This window comes from Colletes latitarsis, chromosome 10 (genome assembly GCF_051014445.1).
Source record: "Colletes latitarsis isolate SP2378_abdomen chromosome 10, iyColLati1, whole genome shotgun sequence".
NCBI classification, from domain to species: domain Eukaryota; kingdom Metazoa; phylum Arthropoda; class Insecta; order Hymenoptera; family Colletidae; genus Colletes; species Colletes latitarsis.
Genome location: NC_135143.1, coordinates 22,194,160 through 22,212,728, shown reverse-complemented (window position 1 = coordinate 22,212,728; position 18,569 = coordinate 22,194,160). Strand labels below are relative to the sequence as shown.

The 18,569-nt window shown below is 38.7% G+C and overlaps 1 protein-coding gene across 2 annotated transcripts in view; it reads right to left on the bottom strand.

Annotated features, from left to right (window-relative positions):
* The window catches only part of LOC143346467 (cyclic GMP-AMP phosphodiesterase SMPDL3A), an 82,631-nt gene extending 65,471 nt beyond the window's left edge, over positions 1-17,160 (bottom strand). The window contains exon 1 of one of the 2 annotated variants that reach the window (XM_076774587.1): positions 16,597-17,160. The gene's annotated coding sequence lies outside the window, so the exon portion shown is untranslated. The remainder of the gene's footprint in view (positions 1-16,596) is intronic. The other variant, XM_076774586.1, reaches the window with a different exon arrangement.
* Positions 17,161-18,569: the final 1,409 nt, after the last annotated feature.

Here is an 18,569-nt window from a genome sequence, read left to right as displayed (position 1 = left end):
GATTCAATATGACGGGAGATTGTCCGATCCGCATTATTCATCACCAGGTACCATTCGATATGTTAATTACAAAGTTCATTTTAGAAATATAATTTCCATGAAAAGTCTGAATGATAAATCGTAACGTAAACTAAACGACAACACTTTCCTCGTTACATAGTACTCTTTTATATTATATTATTACCTTCAACAAAATTCGTAAACATAATGAAACTCAGTTTTTAACTTACTCTCAAATGATACAAAGCCCCACTATTTCCAGTATTCTTCAAATAAAATTTTGAAACTTATTTCGACAAATAAAATATTCAATTTTCATAATCACGTGCACGATTTAAAATAAATTAACTCTGGTACCCAGTGATACTTGACAAAGTAAAAGAAAAGATACCACGTTCTCTTATCAAATTCCAAATAGCAGTTTTCATTTCTCACCGAAGCTTTCTGGAAAGTGGTTGTAGCCGCGATAGCGAGATGAAATTAAGTTCGAATCCCCAGAGGTTTTGTTCGATTCGACGTGGGTCCAGGCGTGTTTGTTGGTACAATCGGGCCAGGTAGACGCGATTCGATATGGCGGGAAGATTTTCCGGTCGGTTATAGCGAGAACGAATTCGACGGCCAAGGAGGTATCCGCGGTATGTCGATATCAATCGAATTAATGACATACCGATATCCACGAGAAGGGAAAAGGAGAAAGGAAGCTGACGCGAAATTGTCCTGGCGGATCGTTAACGCGTGCTGGTCGTGAATTAGAAAAAACGCATTAACATCGCCGGGATCGCTCGACGGCCGTTTGGACGACAAACGCCATTTCCACGAAACGTCGCGATGATATTGCCCGTTCGAAAATTTATTTCCGAGTCATTTCGTCCGGGTTCGCTCTGTTTTATTATCGCTTCCCGCGTCCTCAATCGTTTGTACTTTATCCAACGGGCGCGATAATCCGACCGAAAACAAATTAATAATTGGGAAACGTGTAACGGTTACAGGCGTGTAATTAAAAGTTCCGACCAATTACGGGGAACAAACGAGAGGCGGGAAGTGGATTGTAATAACGCCCGAAAGCCGCGAAAAAATGTCGCGACTGCGAGAAATATGGAAACGGGACAGGATGATAGGTCCAATCGTGGGTGAGCCGGAAAGTGAAGTAAAAAATTACGCGTTCCGTTGCACGGATCCAGCCTAAATTCAGTGTTCAATTTCCCATATCGAGATACTTTGATAAAGTGCACGAGAAGGTAACGAATCCAACAAAACACCTGGAGCGTTTGATGGATTGAGAAACACTGAGACGAAATGTCTGCATTTAGCTTCGGACAAAAGTGGTCATTTCGAGCAGTTTCTAGAACTTCAAACTTCTTACCTACCAAATTTGTGCAATTCATTACTCGAGAAATTCGTTGTCGACTTGATCTGTTGATTTGCCATTAAGAGACACAAGGATAGTACAGCACAGTTCATAATTATGAACTGTCTCAGTAACAATGGCTAGAACTCGAGAACGATAGTCAAATAGAATACATTTTTACATGAATTGTTTACGTTTCTTTGGTACGTTTAACTTAGTTAACGTTTTCGAACTATTTGTATGTTGAATTTATAAAAGCGATCTCTGAAAGTTTCATGCATATAAATAATTTAATAGAACCAGATCTGTCAGCCCAGTTTGTAATTTCCACAGTACAAATGTGTCCGTGATTTGAGAATAATATGTTATAGGTTCCTCGTGTCATGGAGCACCCTGTATACATATAACGTGCATGCAAGTAAAATTTCTACTTTCTGAAAAATTTGAAAGTTTAATTCAAAAATAAAGTAACCTGTGACAGTGTGTTCCGACGAGATTCTGGTCAGTCTACAAAAGAAAACATGCTTTGTAACCTAACACTTAATTGATACACTGTGACAAAGGATGCTCATGAGTGAAATACCTCTTGAAATTTTAATCTCAAACATTTTCTAAACTGTCAACCGTCTACATCCAGAATCACATATCATTATCTTTTGAATTTAAAGCTCTGCTACTGTACAAAAGCTTATTTAAATCGAGCTCTTTGGGCAAGTTTGTTGGAAATTGTTCTTTGACAAACGTTGCGAGTAACATCGACTCAGACGTTTTATAGTCTGTCTCTGAAAGTTTACGACTACTTCTTCACACAGACGTATGATTCCTTTTAACTCGAAAACCATTTTTCCAATTCCTAGATATAGTTCAGCAAACGGGAACGAGAACGTGGCGAACAATTGGCAACCAGGTCAAATAAGTGTTCGAGCTCGGTCAAATATCTCGCCTGGTAACATTTAGACACCGTGATGCACGGATTCGCCACATCAAAGATAACGCGATTAACGTTAACAGCCGCTTCGTCAAAGGGGAGTATTTCGAAAAACTGGCCAAAGCCGATTTTTGACATTTTGCTCAAGCTGCAAAATTTCTGCTGCTCGAAGCAGTTAAACCCATAGAAAACAATGCACTAACATACTCACGAAGTCGTAACTGCATTAAAATTGTATTAATCAATTTTGCCAGCGATTTAAGAAAACCATCAACCATTTCCTTTTTCTACAAATCGTACCCCCTCCAACACTGATTTAAATTATAGCAGCTTGTAGGTTCGGAAAGTGGAAAGTTCGAAGCTTCAAAATAATTTTTGTTTCCATCGATATCAGATAAATTTTAATCCTTAAGTGGACTCTCAATCCAAGAAATGGAAAGAATTACTTTACCAAATTGGTAAATGGAAATCAACTTTCCTTTAAAGCCTTTAAAAAATAATAAACTAATGGAGGATTAGATAAATCTTCAAATAATTACATTGACATGTACTAAATAATTATTAGTTTAAACTTGTCCAAATAATTCACTTAAGGGTTAAAGTAGTATCGACAGTTCAAAGATCGAGCATATTTCAAAATGGTTTTGGCCAGCTTTGCAGTCCACTTCACTGTGGGGCGTGCTGCTGGCCCGAGAAATAAGAGTGCACGTTGTAATGTATTCAAAGGAAAAGCGTGGAAAAAGTAAGTAAGGTGGCCTTGATCGTTCAACGGACTGTAATTTCTAGTTCGTGCAGCGTGCCGCTGGTTACGATTCTTTTTACCGGTGAATTTATTCCCCGAACGTGGCTGGCAGAGCGACAGATGCATACTCGAGATTTACGTGACCCACGAGGAGACTCGTGGCGCACGCACAGGGTCAGGCCACGCACATGGCAGCCCACGGACACGGTCGATAATTAATGGTTAGTTTTAAGGCGTTCTAAACGCGTCAAAAACGTCGCCGGGATTTTCGCTATGATTTACGACGTGCGAGAGACCCCTTATGGCGTCGGTGCCCCTCGACTTACGTTTCTTCGTCGTCCATTTGCATACGGCGGTTACGTGCACTGGTGTTCTGAAGATATACTTCAAAATAGTCTTACGACTAGGGTCCTTTGAAACAAGCTATTATCCGTACAACAAAATATAATAGTTCGTATAAATTAAGTATTCGAAAAACTGAATACCGAACAATTGAAATTATTACTACGTACAGTTTCAATAGTTAATAACTATTTTTAACGATTTCGAAAGGCTTTATTATTATTTCTATTTATTCTTGCACCGATAAAATACATAAAGGTTTGGATAAATTTGTGAAACGTAATTAATCCGAAGGAAATGACTCCGAATTATCGTATTACTGTCATTTGATCCAATCGTTACTTTCAACGGATCTAATTTCTACACGGCGAAACCAATACGTTGGCTCGTTTCGAAACTCGCACGACACTGTGGCGCGTAACGCTTCTAGCCTAAAACAAGAGAGTGTAATGACAAATTTCGTTGGTAATAAGATCTTCGCCAAGGACATTAGCTAAATAGGAACGGTTCTCACTGTAGACGGGGCCAACGTTACCGAGCATTTCGCTAGAAACGGTTTAATTATGCCGCTGTCTTACGTTCCGATTTAACGCGATGAAATTGTATCGTAAGGAGAATTTAACTGTACATAATTTCCTGCGAAACAAGCGAATGGAAATAGAACGAGAACGAAGGAACGGACGCGTTACTCAAATCTGACATTTAACGTAACTAAATCGATATCGAGCACCCCAATTAAAGATTTAACCGCGTATCGAGAGCGCATCTTTGCAAATATTTCGGATCGGTCCTTTTTTCGAGGGAATAACCAACGAATTACCGGAGATGTTTGCTTATCAAACTGCATGTACAGCGCTTAATGGAAACGAAAGCTCCGGAGTGCCACCGAATTTAATAAACTGTTCATCGTGGAGACCACTTTCGGTTCAATATTCCACTGGTGTTTTATAATTCCTCCATACACTGGTGCTTCAAAGCGCTAATACACACGGTTCTGAAAAATAAAAAAAAAACAAATATATTGAATTTCTGTCACGAGGTAGAACGAACACTGAAGGATCGTACGTGGATTACACGAAATTCATTATAAAATGTCATTTACAACGGATTTCGATTTTCTTTTCAAGAAATATTAATATTTATCATAGCCGACATATTCTCGTTTCTGCGTAACGTACCCGATACGATACGTTTCCTTGATCCAACGGAGCGGCCTTCCACTTATCAGAACTAGGTCGAATGCACTTTTCATTTTCAACAATTTCAGGTAACTACCAGACATGCAGTTGGGAAAGTTTCTTCCGAGTACAACTGCCTGTTACAAGTTGTCGAAGTCTTACAAAGCTACGTTCAATTGTAACTATCATAAGAAACCGGTTTCCCCGATGGTTTTCGATCCTCTTCAAGAAATTACAAAATCTTTTAAATTATTTCCCGCTGAGGTCTCAAAACCATGGTCGAAACTTTACATGGTTAAACAATTTTTATTTACGAACGATTCGTTAGTCCTGTAACCTAACGTGGAAACAAAACTTTCACACAAAGTAGAATATATTTAGACACTGTTATGGCATGTGGATGAATGTTATTATAAATACAATATAAGTTTGGAAAAATTTCCGAACATCCTTGAAATATTTCAGGCGTTGAATATTAAAATATTTCAACCGTTGAATATTGAAATATTTCCATCGTGCAAAAGAGTTTTGCAATACAAATATCATACATGTTTGCAGTAAAAATAGGTTGAAAGAGATCTTTAAACGTTTTCAAATTGTCACATTATTTTTATAAAACGATTTTTTGCCATTACTAAAATACGGACAAATATCTTTTTTGAATCTTTTAAATGACTAAACCTTGACACGTTTGAAATAATATTATTAAAAATAAAATTTAAAACGATACGTTATATCATTTTTCAGTTATTCCATTTTTTAGTATTTGAAGTATAAAGAGTAACGAAATACATGTAGAAATAATTGACGGTGATAATTAAAAAAATAAAAAAAAAGAGAAATTAATATAACGAATATATTTCATCGGCATTTTCACTGTTTCAAACAATGAAGTTATTTCTGTTATTTCAAATTTCGCGATGGGAAATGAAAGATTGAAATAATTATTTCGAATAAAATTTACTTCGGTATGTGTGCAACTAATATAGTTAGCAGTCAAAAGTTTATACTATGTCCGAGTGTCTAAAAAATAAAAAAATTTTTGCGCGAAACGAATGCAAAAATGGAGTGAAAAAAACACGAAATTACATACACGTAAACGTAATAGGAGTTTACATTCTATTAAAGTCCCGACGAACTTATTACTCGATCTAATAGATAGCTGTACAGAGAAGGGATTTTTTTAATACCCAACGTAATTTATAACAGAATAAATCTCAACTAAATGAGATGAGAGACGCGCGCATTCCAAGCCACAGCTTTCAAAATTATGCCTTGTATGTTTTCCCTATACTTCGTAACTAGGTTGAAGTGAAATAATATAGACTCTATCTCGCAGTCTTTCACAAAATCTCCAATATTAATCTTATTGAATATCCACCAGTTGAGATGGAAGAAATAAATAGGTTGAATATTTCTCCGATAAACTGAAAAGAGTTATTGAGAGATATGGAAAGAATTAATCCTCGTATTAACGAAATAACTTTCTAAATCGATAGTCGATTCAGGCAGTCTTTTGTACATCGTTTCTCGACTTTCGAGAGATTTCCAGCACAATAATTTGTTAGATACGAATAATGATAGCATGGATTAAAACAACGTAATCGACTCGATCTTCCTATAAAATTCATCAGACTCTCAATGTATACTAATATCCTATATGGTACATCAGCATTTTTAAAACTTTTATTTCAAATAACAGTAATTTTAAGGGTTAAGAATCGAATACTTTTGTAATGTTTTCGACGCTGGATGTCCTTTTTAAATTGATAAACATACATTTAGCGTCCCGTCTTCACGCTACTGCACATACGTATGTACAATGGTAATTGAAGCGTATCAGCGAAAATCGTCGGGAGGGCTCCAAGAGAGCATCGAAAATCGGTGGAAAATTCGACGCTGTAAATCACTTTCGCTCGTGTTACGTACGAATTAACCCCAATCGTAGATAAGGCTGCAGGGTAATCATGAAAATAGTTGCCGCAAAGTTGGGCTCGACTTATCGCACGATTATATGGATTTTTTAAGTACTTTTGCGGTAATTAAGAGGTCACGATATACGACGGATCGTTAGATCCCCTGTTTTCTTCGAGAAAACGAACGCGAATGGCGCAGCGTGTTAAAGACACATGGCTGGGTTTGCTCTGCGGTCGTAAATTCACGGTGCCATTTTTGAAATTACCTTCGTCGCGTCTCGATGTGACATGGGTTTGTAAGGATTTCGACGCGACGAAGAATCTCGATTACATCGATCGCGATGTATTTCTTTTTGTGACAATAATAAATATTTCATCCGAGGTTAGCGCGAAGTTTGAGATAGAACAAGTTTGGAACTGGAGATTTACAAGACAGTTTGATTGAAATCATGGACATGTGCGACGTTGGTGCAATGCATAATTGTGTCTGGAATTTCGACATATCATAAATAATATTCAAGAAATCACTTGACGCTCCTCTCACGTCGTACTCATACACATGTGTAATATTAACTATTCATTAGAAGTTCAGTGAACGTTTGAAAGTTTATGCTGGAACTTTTGACTAAATTAATAAAAATATTGGTATTGGGTAGGAAGTATAAATTATTAAATAATTGAGAATCGTTCCCTCGGAAAATTCGATGGAATTGGCTAATAGCCAACGCATTAAGAATTCTCCATAATTATGATCCTAAAAGTAGTCGAACAAAATTAAGATGTCAATAGGATAATATTGATCTTCTGCTTCCATCTTAAACTCCGAATTTTCCAACAATTCGTGCAATATTTATACTTCGATATATCGTATTTTATGGCATACTTAAATACGTTTTCGTTTCAGATTCTTTGCGTTTGATTAAGATTTGCATCGAATAACTAACTTGTCAAAGTTTTCCGCGAAATTTTTTCAACTTCGGAATGAATGTTATTTCAAACTTTTATTAAACTTTAAACGCAATGCTTAATGTGAATTCTCCTTACCTCCATTTTTAACTAAAAATTGCGGACTCTTCAAATCAGGGTCAACCAATAATGATGGACTGATATAAAGTACTGATGGATGTTCTGAAGTTTGAACAGACAGGACAAGATGTCTATTCAAACGCTCTTATTCTTTATCAAAAGTTTGCTCAGCGAAATCCACAAAGATTTATGAAATGGCCTGGCATTCGAACACTCATGCTAGATTTTCAGACAGACTCCTTAGATATCTATGTTTTAACTTTTTCATGCTCTGGAACATCGAACCTCAATAAATGCAATTTAGCTTGACAATTCAGAGTGTGTAATTCAAAAATAGAAATTTTAATAATTTTAAATCCTCTTCAGAAAGACGTTGAATTAGATTGCTTTAAATTTACATATTCAATGTTCATTTTCAAAAAAGGATCTCAATATTAAATCATCTGAAATTTTTAATTAAATTACGTTTACAGAAATACCTTGTTGATTGATGTCTAACGGAGCAAACAAGGTTCTTTTATTTTTGACTAAAAATTAAAACCTTAGTATTCATAGGGTGCAAACTTCCGGATCTCTCGCTATAAACTTTACACTCGACAGCCTTATCGATTGGTGCCTAACAAAGCAAATAATACTCCTTTATTTTTACAAAATATTCAGCCTTAATCTTTATACTTTGTGATATTTCGGTTCTCGTACTACAGACTTCACATATTACAGCTTGGACGTTTACACTGCATAATATTTTTCAGTTGAAACAATAAAAGCTAACAATGTAATAAAAAGTAAATTCTTCCGTTGGAAGTAAAATAGCCGATCAAACTAAGAAACGTAAAAATAATTAACATCCGGTATGCTAATGGAAGTTATTTCTGCTCATGAAATCATTAACGTTTGATAAAAACGGATTTAGAAATTCGTGAAAGTAATTTTCGCTGAAATATAAAGAGCAATTGAAAAATATAGGGAAATCACGAACACACAGATTTTCAATTTCATAGTAATAATTCTCTGCTGTATCGAACGCAAGGAAATCTAAAATAAAAAAATTTTAAAAACGTTTTCACGAGAGGATGACCGGTATTGGCACTTCTGGTGGATAGCGAAAGGCCGCTGGAAACCAAAAAGCGCATTCCCCACTATCAATATCCACATAGATCCGCGCATGCAGATCCGTATAAAGTTTTATTTTGCTCGGGACTGACATATTCCCGCTACTAAAAATTTCATACGGGAATGGATGGCAGCCAGATACGAAGGACCGCGAGAATCCGGATATATTCTGATAAGATTTTCGCAGCAGTCTCTGCATCTCTTCTCGCATCCAGCGTTCCGTCAATCCGTCCGCGACGAAATTCGGATTTCACGAGCCAGCGAGCCCGCGGGGCAGAAGCGAAACGTCTCGAGCGGATTCGTGCCACGATTGGCCGGGCTGTCGCGCCTAAACCGCTCTCGCGCGTTCCCAACTCTCTTAATTACGGCCGTTCGACGCGACCTGGCTCGTACTCGCGTGCCAAAATTTCGGAATCTAATAACGACTGAATTACGGTCGCGGTGAGCCTTCCAATATTGTCGGACCAGGTTCTCCAGCGCGCGTGCGAATCCGTAACGAGACAAAACGCGTTTCGGTTTTACGCCCCGCGAGGAGACGTACTCAAGTGCCACGCTTACTTTTTAATGGGGATTTGCACGATGATGGCACTTGAAACACCAAAGCTTATTATGTAGTTCAGTGAACGGTTAGCAATTTAGAAGATATTTTACGTTAAAATAACTATTTTACGCGTTTTAACCAATTACTTTTTGAAAAGTTGTACATAAACGGTAATATCAGATGTTTACATAATAAATTAATTATTGAACGAAAACTGGGAACACCAAAAAAGACGAAAATTAAGGATACACTTAAGTGTTATAGAAACACTTCCGGCCTACACAGTAAGGAATTTTGTTCTCAAAAGTGCGTAGGAATTCGGGGGTATATCTATTCACCAAAAATTATTATAATCGATCCCTGCAACCAAAAATAATTTTTTTAAAACGATTTGAAATTTTTTAATTTAATTTTTTAATAACTTTTTAACGAATCGTCAATCAACAAATTAATCAGCGTTAATCAAATAAGTAAATCAGGATTTTTAACATTGGATTTTTAACAGAAACATCGATTTAGTATCTAAGAATGATATGCATTAGCTCCACTAGACTGATAAAAATTAAAAATTACTGTTCTAGAATTAAGATGAACTGAAATATATTTAAAATAATCTAATAGCTATCGTAACGTTCGAAAGTGCAAACGCATAATTCTAGCAAATAATGTTATTCTGTTCCCCGCTTGCGATTAAATTCGTGGCCGGTATTGTGTATCACCGCAGATAAACGACGCCTTAAAAAGTTTAACGTTGACTGTCTCCCAAATCGTGAACCGGTCCTAAAAACCGCAAGTCATTAGCTTCAGCGTATCGATCGCTATCAGTGTGCAAAAGCCCATCAAAGAATGAGCGTCACGCTTGGATCTTCTGGTCGGACCTGGGTAAATTTATAGCGTGCAATATCATTACGTCGAATAGCGAGATTCCGTTTACGCCGGAATACTGTCCGCGGCGTTCGAGCACAGTTTCGCCGGGCGTTTCTTTCTCTACCGTGGACGACAAAAAGAAATACAGAGGGTGAAGAGGAACCGTAATATCCGGCGGAAAATTTGTTCGGCGAAATGAAATTATCCGGCGACGATCTTGCATTATACTCGCGGTTCTACGTGCCCGGCATAACGCGTCGCCGGCACCGTCCCTCTAATACGTGGAATACGTATCGAACGACCGTATCGTAACTCTCGCGCTTGGAATCGGCGGGATATCTTTCCCGAATTGCCCACCTCCCAGCTCTACAGTCGGTTATACGGTTCTTTTACGAGCGTACCGATTGATTCGTTTTCAACGGCCGCGAGTTTTAATTCGAACGACGCTTCCCGGATTGCGCGATCAAATTCGTCACTTAAAAGCCATAGAAAGAGAAGATATGCCTGTTGGATGGTACGCTATCGAACTTGAAAGATCGATCCACCAACGGAAGTACGGTTCCTAATTGTCAGAGACATTTAGTATAATTGTTACGTATAAAATTATTCGAATAATTTACTTACTGACTGTAACATTTTAATAACAGTCCAGTAACGCGTATTAAAAGTACTACAACTTTACGAGAATTCAGTTCCGATACTAGTCGTGCTTTCTCCATAACTGAGCCACTATTGAAAGCGGCAAGGCTTCCCTTTTGAAATGGTTTTGGGATAGTATTGATTCGACTCTCCGTTTTGGAGATATCGTCGTTTCAAAAAATCCGTAATTTTTCTCATTCAACTATTTCTGTCTCCATGTTACGCTTTTAAAATAGTTTAACAACGTGTATTAAAAATACTTAAACTTCACGCTCATGGAGTTCCGAAACTACTCATTATTATATCGTTAGAAGTGGGGAAGCTTCCTCTTTGAAATGGTTTTTGGTTTATGTCGATCTGATTTTCCATTCTGGAAAAAATTTCACTATTTCTGTCGTCGTCTTACGCTTCGAACCTCTCTCTCGCGCGTGCATCGTGCTGACCTACCTCGAGATCGTGACAATCGTGACTGGGTGACGTGCATTTTCAAGAATTTACTATTTACTACGAGTACGTGCGGTTAACAACCTTACTGACGTCATCAATGAAAAGTAAACAAATGCTTCGAACTCTTATATCTCTAGAAACACGCGATTGTTTTTTCAACTTCTCTCCGATGAATATATCAACTATTATTATTTATGCTGTCTTCTATGTTTGTCTTGAAGTTTACTTTGACACTGTATACACAAAAAAGTTTCAGCAATCCCTACTGATTATACGAGTGTTTGTTTAATTGAAAATGAGTTTAAATTTGTACACAGTATTTGTATAATCTATACAAATTTACATCAACACGATGCATGTCATGGTATTAAAGACTTTTTTTAAAGTTGTCTTCTATATGACATACAGTAGATAATTTTGATGATTTTATGCAATTCGCCAGTTTATTCTCCCCATCGACAGTGCCACTGTAACGAAATAATGGACCTTACTTTCTATACCGAGAATAAAAATGCTGTTGCGCTGTTATCATCCGACGGGTAATTAAACACTAGGTACAGATGAATATTGCTCATTGTTTTGCAAACTCGTTCGCCAAACTCCAGAAGTAACCATACAACGCTGACATTTTCCATTTCTTTTCATTTCAGTTTACGGATTATTTCTTACTTCTTTTGTTAGTCTTGCACAGTTCTGCTTTAATGCCACTTACACTATCAGACTTTATTGCATCGCTCGAATACTATTGGAAAATTGTCAAACTTGAAAGTCTTATAAATTGTAGAAATTCGTCAAACACTCTTGCGACACAAACTACATTAAAGACTGAACCTTCTGCTTGATCCCCTTCGCCGATTTCATTTAAGTCCGTGCCCACGGGGTAGAACTTTTCCTTAAAGAGGATGTTATCAAATTCTAAAGACTTTCCGATATTTGACAATTGTTTCAGCGCACAACCAGAAGTGACAAAGTAACAAAGCCTCAGGAAGTATTACTTATTCTTCATAATTATGTAATTTCAATTCATTGTATTTCATTTGTTCTTAAATAAATACTATTCATCTTCCAAGTTTATTATTTTACGTTCGAAAAATATTAAAACCCTGTCATACGTAAATTAGACAAAATAGTAAAAATATACGAGTTTTTTTAAACCATTGAAGAATATCCTTTTACGGTGCGATTCGTCGTATTTTTAAACAACATGATTAAACTTCGTGACACTGTACGACAGTATTGCAACGCCATTCCTTGTATGCTGTAGCATTTGACAAATATCTAAAACTTTTTCCAATTTAACAAACCCCTTTGGCACCGACTTAAATGAAATCTGTCGAAGAGTTCAATAAGTATGAGGTTCAAACTTTAATTTAGTTTCGATCGTAATGGATTTAGATAAATTTTAACAGAGTTATGGAACTTCAAAGTTTGACAACTTTTTAGTAGTATTCAAGCGATGCAATAAATTGTTCCAGTAATATACATTACGTGTGGCTATATTCACTCTGAATTTCATATTAAATTGTGCTGATGACAATTAGTTTTCATCATTAAAGAAGATATATTTATTGGCTTGGGAAAATATCTTTTCTTTTCGTCATAATTACGTTTGATAAAAAAAAGTTTGCAATGGAATTTTTTAAATGCTCAAGTATTTTCTAAATGTACGTAATAGATTTTTCTATCTTGACAAAAAGTTTATTTTTGTAACTGAATTTAATAAACACATTTTCTTGGCGCATTGTATTAATACAAAACGAAAATTTTACTACGATTTTTTGTAGAAAATTCTTAACATTCACATTTTTAGGGTTTCGTACATTTGTGACACGCAGAGTGGTAGAAGAATTACTGTGATTTACAAGGAACCTAGGCGTCGTTCATCGTCCGAGGGTTAGTATACATTGCATGCTTGAAGAGTATAACAATTCCCTTTATCTCGCTTCCGGTTCTCAGAAGTTGTCAACGCTACACTCTTGTATGACAAGCGGTACACGCAGAGACAAAATGTCCATTATGCAAACTTAATCCACGTTCGCGGCGAAATAGATTACCAGTCAATTGACAGTTCTTTTTCGTCGATAGAAACGGTCTTTGATGTAGCGCAGCGTCAACGATACTTATCTCGTAAATCGTATCGTCCCCTAATGGATCTTTAATTCAATTACTTAAAAACCAATAAAAATATAATCTTCATTTCTTTTTGTTAAATTCAATGATTCAGGAGTGTCAATCTGTTATTCTGTTTATTTGTTTCATGCTGATCTCAACTTCGTACCGTAAAAATTACTCGATATTGAAATAAATTTTAATATCGATAAAAAGTATTTTTTTGATTGTTATCCTCTAACTATGATCAAATTTTAAGAAACCAATTGACGTCGAGACGGAAAATCACTAAGTATAGACAGGTGGTGGAAAAAATATTTTTAAACTAACGGTGTAATTTATAATAGAAATTGAAATACGACTAATATCACATCTCCCAAAATACGTGAAGAAGTAGACAAATCTGTGACACTAATCTACGGAAACTGGAACAACAATTTCGTGATTCTGTCACGAAAGTTTATTTCAGAACGATTCATAGTTCGTTGGCCGTATAATAATAAACTCCTAACAATAGTTTGCCAACTCTTGGTTCGGATGAATATTCATAGTCATATCTTATACTTATAGCACAATTTAAGAGAAGAAGAATCTTTCGCGTGTCTTAGTAAAGAATAATTATAGTAACGATGTTAGAAACTATGGAACAAATAAATTCAACGAATCATTCGATGATAAAGTTAACTTTGCAACGTAATAGTTAAGAACAACCCAGATCTGGGTTGAAAAAGCCTAATGAATATTTCAAAGTGTCACCTTTGGCGAAGTAGCCTTACGAAATTTTTAAAAACGTACAATTTATGAAACCTAAAACAGCGTTCAGAAATGATTATTTCTTTCTTTAAATACATACACTAGATTGCTTTAACTGCTGCTTTATTGTATTAAAAAATCTGAACCAACCTCAAGGAACAATCCATAAAAGGAAAACACAGTCAATATTAGAATAACGATAATACTTGTCGAAAACTGGATTGCATCGATAACGATACAGCGTGTACAACATGAGCTGAATGTGATACCATAAGTAAGTGTAACACGAAAAATGTCGAGTTATTTTTGCTCAAGCGCAGGGGGGTCTCACGAAGGTTGGCCAAACCATTTAATCCAACATGACTTGCAATTTCTTCCAAGACTGATCTTCGAATCTTCCATCAGTACTCTGACTCATTCCAGACACGCAACTACCTAAACCGAATACACACAAACGTCACTGGATACCTGCCCACAATCCGGGGTCCGTTTACATTGTCCAGGAACCCCGGTTCACAAGCAGAGTTCTAGAAGCGTCACCCTAGCTCATGGTACACCTCCCAGATTGATCCAATCAGCTTCCAATAATACACAGGGATTAGCTGTGCTTTGATGGGACTCTAGTTGCGTAGAACGTCACAATGCAGCGATAATTAAGCGCGTCTCGCGAACTTCCGTACGTCGACGCGTCCACGAAGCGCAAAAGGAAACGGGACTAATGAGAAAAAAGTTCGATGCGACACAGTCGGAATGGTTTTAATTAAGGCGATGGGTGCAAACACGGTGCACCGAGAGCAATATTTTCACGTGTCCTATATATTCCAATCGACGCTAGAAGGGGGATCGGTTTTCCTCCCGTCGAACAGCCCGGCTCGTACTTTCTTGAATTAATTCCCTCCCTCTCGATTCGATGGAAACCGGCCGATGTCGTTTTATAATCGCCAGATGCGCGGGTAACATTCATCCCGGTACCGTGGAAATTCGTCCCGCGGGATTCGTATCGAAACCGCGCGAAATCGCGTCGGATTAATCGCCCGCTTGCTTAACCCTCGGTGTACGCGCGGAAATTATGTTTACCAGGGCCGCGTGAACGTTAAATATTTCTTCAGCGCGCGGTACCCGTTTTTCAAGGAGTCCCTGAGATCGATTCACAACGGATTAAGATTTCCAGAGGGGGGCGTTTATTGCTTCGCTGCCGCTGCCGATGGACACTCTTTTCCCGAGAAATAATCCGTCACAGCCATACCAGGCGTCCTGTTATTCTCGATACGACTAGACAGGAGGCGATTCCTCGCGAAGAAATAAATTTCGTTTTCGAAATAATTGTATTTATATATTATCTTCGACTTAATTTTTCGCGAAGAATCGCTCTTTGATTGGTTGTACCACGAACGATGGAGCACCCTATATATATATTTCTCTCTAATGATAAGTCTTCGGCACAAAGCGGGGCTTAAACCATTTATTGCCGTAAGTAGAAATTTTAGACCTCGCAAATGGTACAAGTTTTCAAACATAAAACGGAACTATCATCACCGGGATATACAAAACACCGATTACTTTGTTCGGGAAGATTGAAAACTGAATCGTTTTCTAGGAATATTTTCTCAGGAGGATTGTGTATAGAATGAAAAGCATAAAAGGATTAAAGTTAATTGCCTCTAGCGAAAGAATTCCAAACTACTGTATAGCAGCATGACGTGCTTAAGGATCTAAGTCAGGTTTCTTGGGCACGAACCGCTAAAATGGTTTTTCAGTGGCAATCTCAGTATACTATCGTGCAAAGAAAAATCTATTTAATGATTTGTATCCAATAGGAGCATCGTTTCGATGGTTCTTCAATTATTCATTGTTAAAAGAGAATTTTAAGTCAATATGTACACACGAGATAGTAGTTTTATTCTATAAATATTTTTTAATTGGGCATAATTGAATAAGAATACTTGTAACTGGCACAAAAGTCCCATTTGAACGTTTCTATTCTTCACACTATAATTTGAACAAATGTCGAGGGTATACCTAGACATAGCAAACCGGCTTAGCAGTCAACGTGTTAACCCTTTGCCTTTACCAAGTATGCCTTCCAGGCATAGTCGATGTCTGGCGAGCTACTTCAAGTATGCCTTCCAGATACATCAAAGTGTACGCCGATACTCGTATCCCGTCTATTTCCCAAGGAACGAAAGGAATTATATTCGCGTCTTAGAATCAAGCAGTTAACGCGTGGAGCGCCGAGGAAAAATAAGTTAAAATCATAGGTCGATTGCCGCGCAGAAAAGTCACAGTGCAAACCGACTCAAGCAAATCGCTCGTATTTGTTCGACGAAGCGTACGTGCGGGCCGGCAGCCAACAAACCGCCTTCACGGCGAGAAAAGCCCAGTTAGGAGTTTGTATCCAACAGAGGTATCGCCAAACACGTTGACTGTCACGTTGGACCCTCGACGTTACTTTAAAACTGCTTTTTTTTCTCTACAAAAGTCAAACCGTTCGAGACCGACTCAAGGAAATCGCCGTGTTTGTCCCATCGACCGTAGAAACGATTCATTGCCGTCGCCCGCTGGATCCCGCATAGACGTAAACGCGAACTTCTAGCCCGCATACCCCCGCAATAAAAACGCCTTGGAACGAGTGGCAATCAGTACTTACGTGTACGTCGGGCGATACGAAAGAGCGTCGCAACAGACTCAATCGTAGCGGGCCATAGCGGGACACACACTCACACGCGCACGCTTTTCAATCCCCCTGATGTCTGAGCTCTCGGAAACTTATGATCCGTCAGCTATCGAGCAGCCGTATAAACTGGATTCACGAGTCGGAAATTCCTCGACGCGATCCCCTATCGATCGCAGCCCCACCGGATCATTCTTCCGCGAACACTAAAATCCCTTCTTCTGTTCCCGAACCAGTCTCTATAGATAATCTAAACACCGGATTAACCGGTACTCTACTGTTTTCTTTTTTTCTTTTTTTTCTTTTTTTTTTTTTTTTTAATTTTCACAATACTTGGTAGATCGAGGATTTCCCAATCACTGTTCCAGCGACTCGGTGCGTGTCACCCGTAGCACTGCGTGGCGCGCGTTTACGCGACGATACGGAGCACAAGAGGAGCGGGCGAACCGCGTGCGGCTCGCAACTTCGCGCGAGACAAACTCGGAGTCTCCTCGAGCCGATGGGACGCCGACGATGAGGACGCCGACGCCGGCGCTGCCGCCGCCGCTGCCCGCCGGGGGTCGAGGATGGCTCCGGCTTCGCGACTGCGCCCTTTCGGCTCTCTTCAACCCATTACGGTTCTCACCCGCTCGCGCGCACAGGCATAAACATACACGTACAGGACAGACGTTATCATACAGAGGCGCGCGCGATGTAAGGCTGACACGACCAGCGCGCTCCTCTTTCCCTCCCCCTCCTCCTCCACCATCCGTGCCACCACTGTAATAACGTAACCCGCCTTTGTGTGGGTGCGTTGCTTCTTCCCTCCGGCCTCATCCCCGTCCGCGACGGTATCCCCTTCAGCCGCAACACGTAGCCACGCAACTACTAGCCCTCTGTGCGCGCAACCCCACAGCGATACATCATCGTATCGCTTTATGTCTCGCCTAACATTTTATTAACCAGAAATCAAGTGCATCGCCGTTTTCTTTCCGCCCGTCGTCAAAGGGGTATCTATAACGAGCTGCTCGGACGCGACGCCGGGACGGGCGTGTGTTCGATCAACCGTCGTGTCGAGATTTTGCCAGAACCTGAGGCTGTTCTGCTCCCCCTCCCCTGAGGATAATTGACTCTTTGCTGGAGGGGAAGAGGATGTTAAACGAGCAATCGCGTGTCCCGATCGTTGCGGTTCGAGAGGAAGGAGAAGGCCACGCGCTGGATCTTGATTGACAATGCCGTGAAACAAGCGAAGAAGAATTTTTCTCGACATCTCACGGTAGTGTCGTTAGACGGGAATCGCTAATTGTATCATACAGTCGACGAAAGACGAACATGGATATCAGTGAAAGTTTATATTTAACGAGGAGGGGTGTTCTTTATACCAAATTTTACAAGGACGATGGAATTTGACTACAGTCGCAATGAAGTCTGATACATTAAAACCAATATTGTATTCGAGGTATTCGTGAAACGAGTCTGTTCCTTTTCGCGAACGTCTGAAGAACCGTAAAACGCCCCATTAAAATGCACGTTTGAAGCGATAGAATTGTACTGGAGGGATCTATTAGCATCTTTGGATCGTTGGTTTGATGAAGTTTGAGACAAGTAAATTCTTCAAGATCTCAAATACCGGAATCAAGGTTGATTCGATAGAAGATTTTGTGTCGATTATGAAGTACAAACTCCGAGGAAAATACGATGAATTAATTCGATAACTTAAGCTAAGAAGGTTCATCAAAATTCAACGGTTTAATGTAAAATCAAACATGATCTGTTCATTAATACTAATGTTATGCTGCACCTAGGTTCCAATTTCTTCCTCCCAGATGCTCTTGGGTCGTTGATAGAGGCGCATCCCTGTGAAGACGCCAATATGGATTTGTGGGGTGGTTTCCTGAATTTTGCATGCGACTTATACATACAAGCCTGCTGCATAAGGCATGCAGATATGCAACGGACGAACGTCGTAT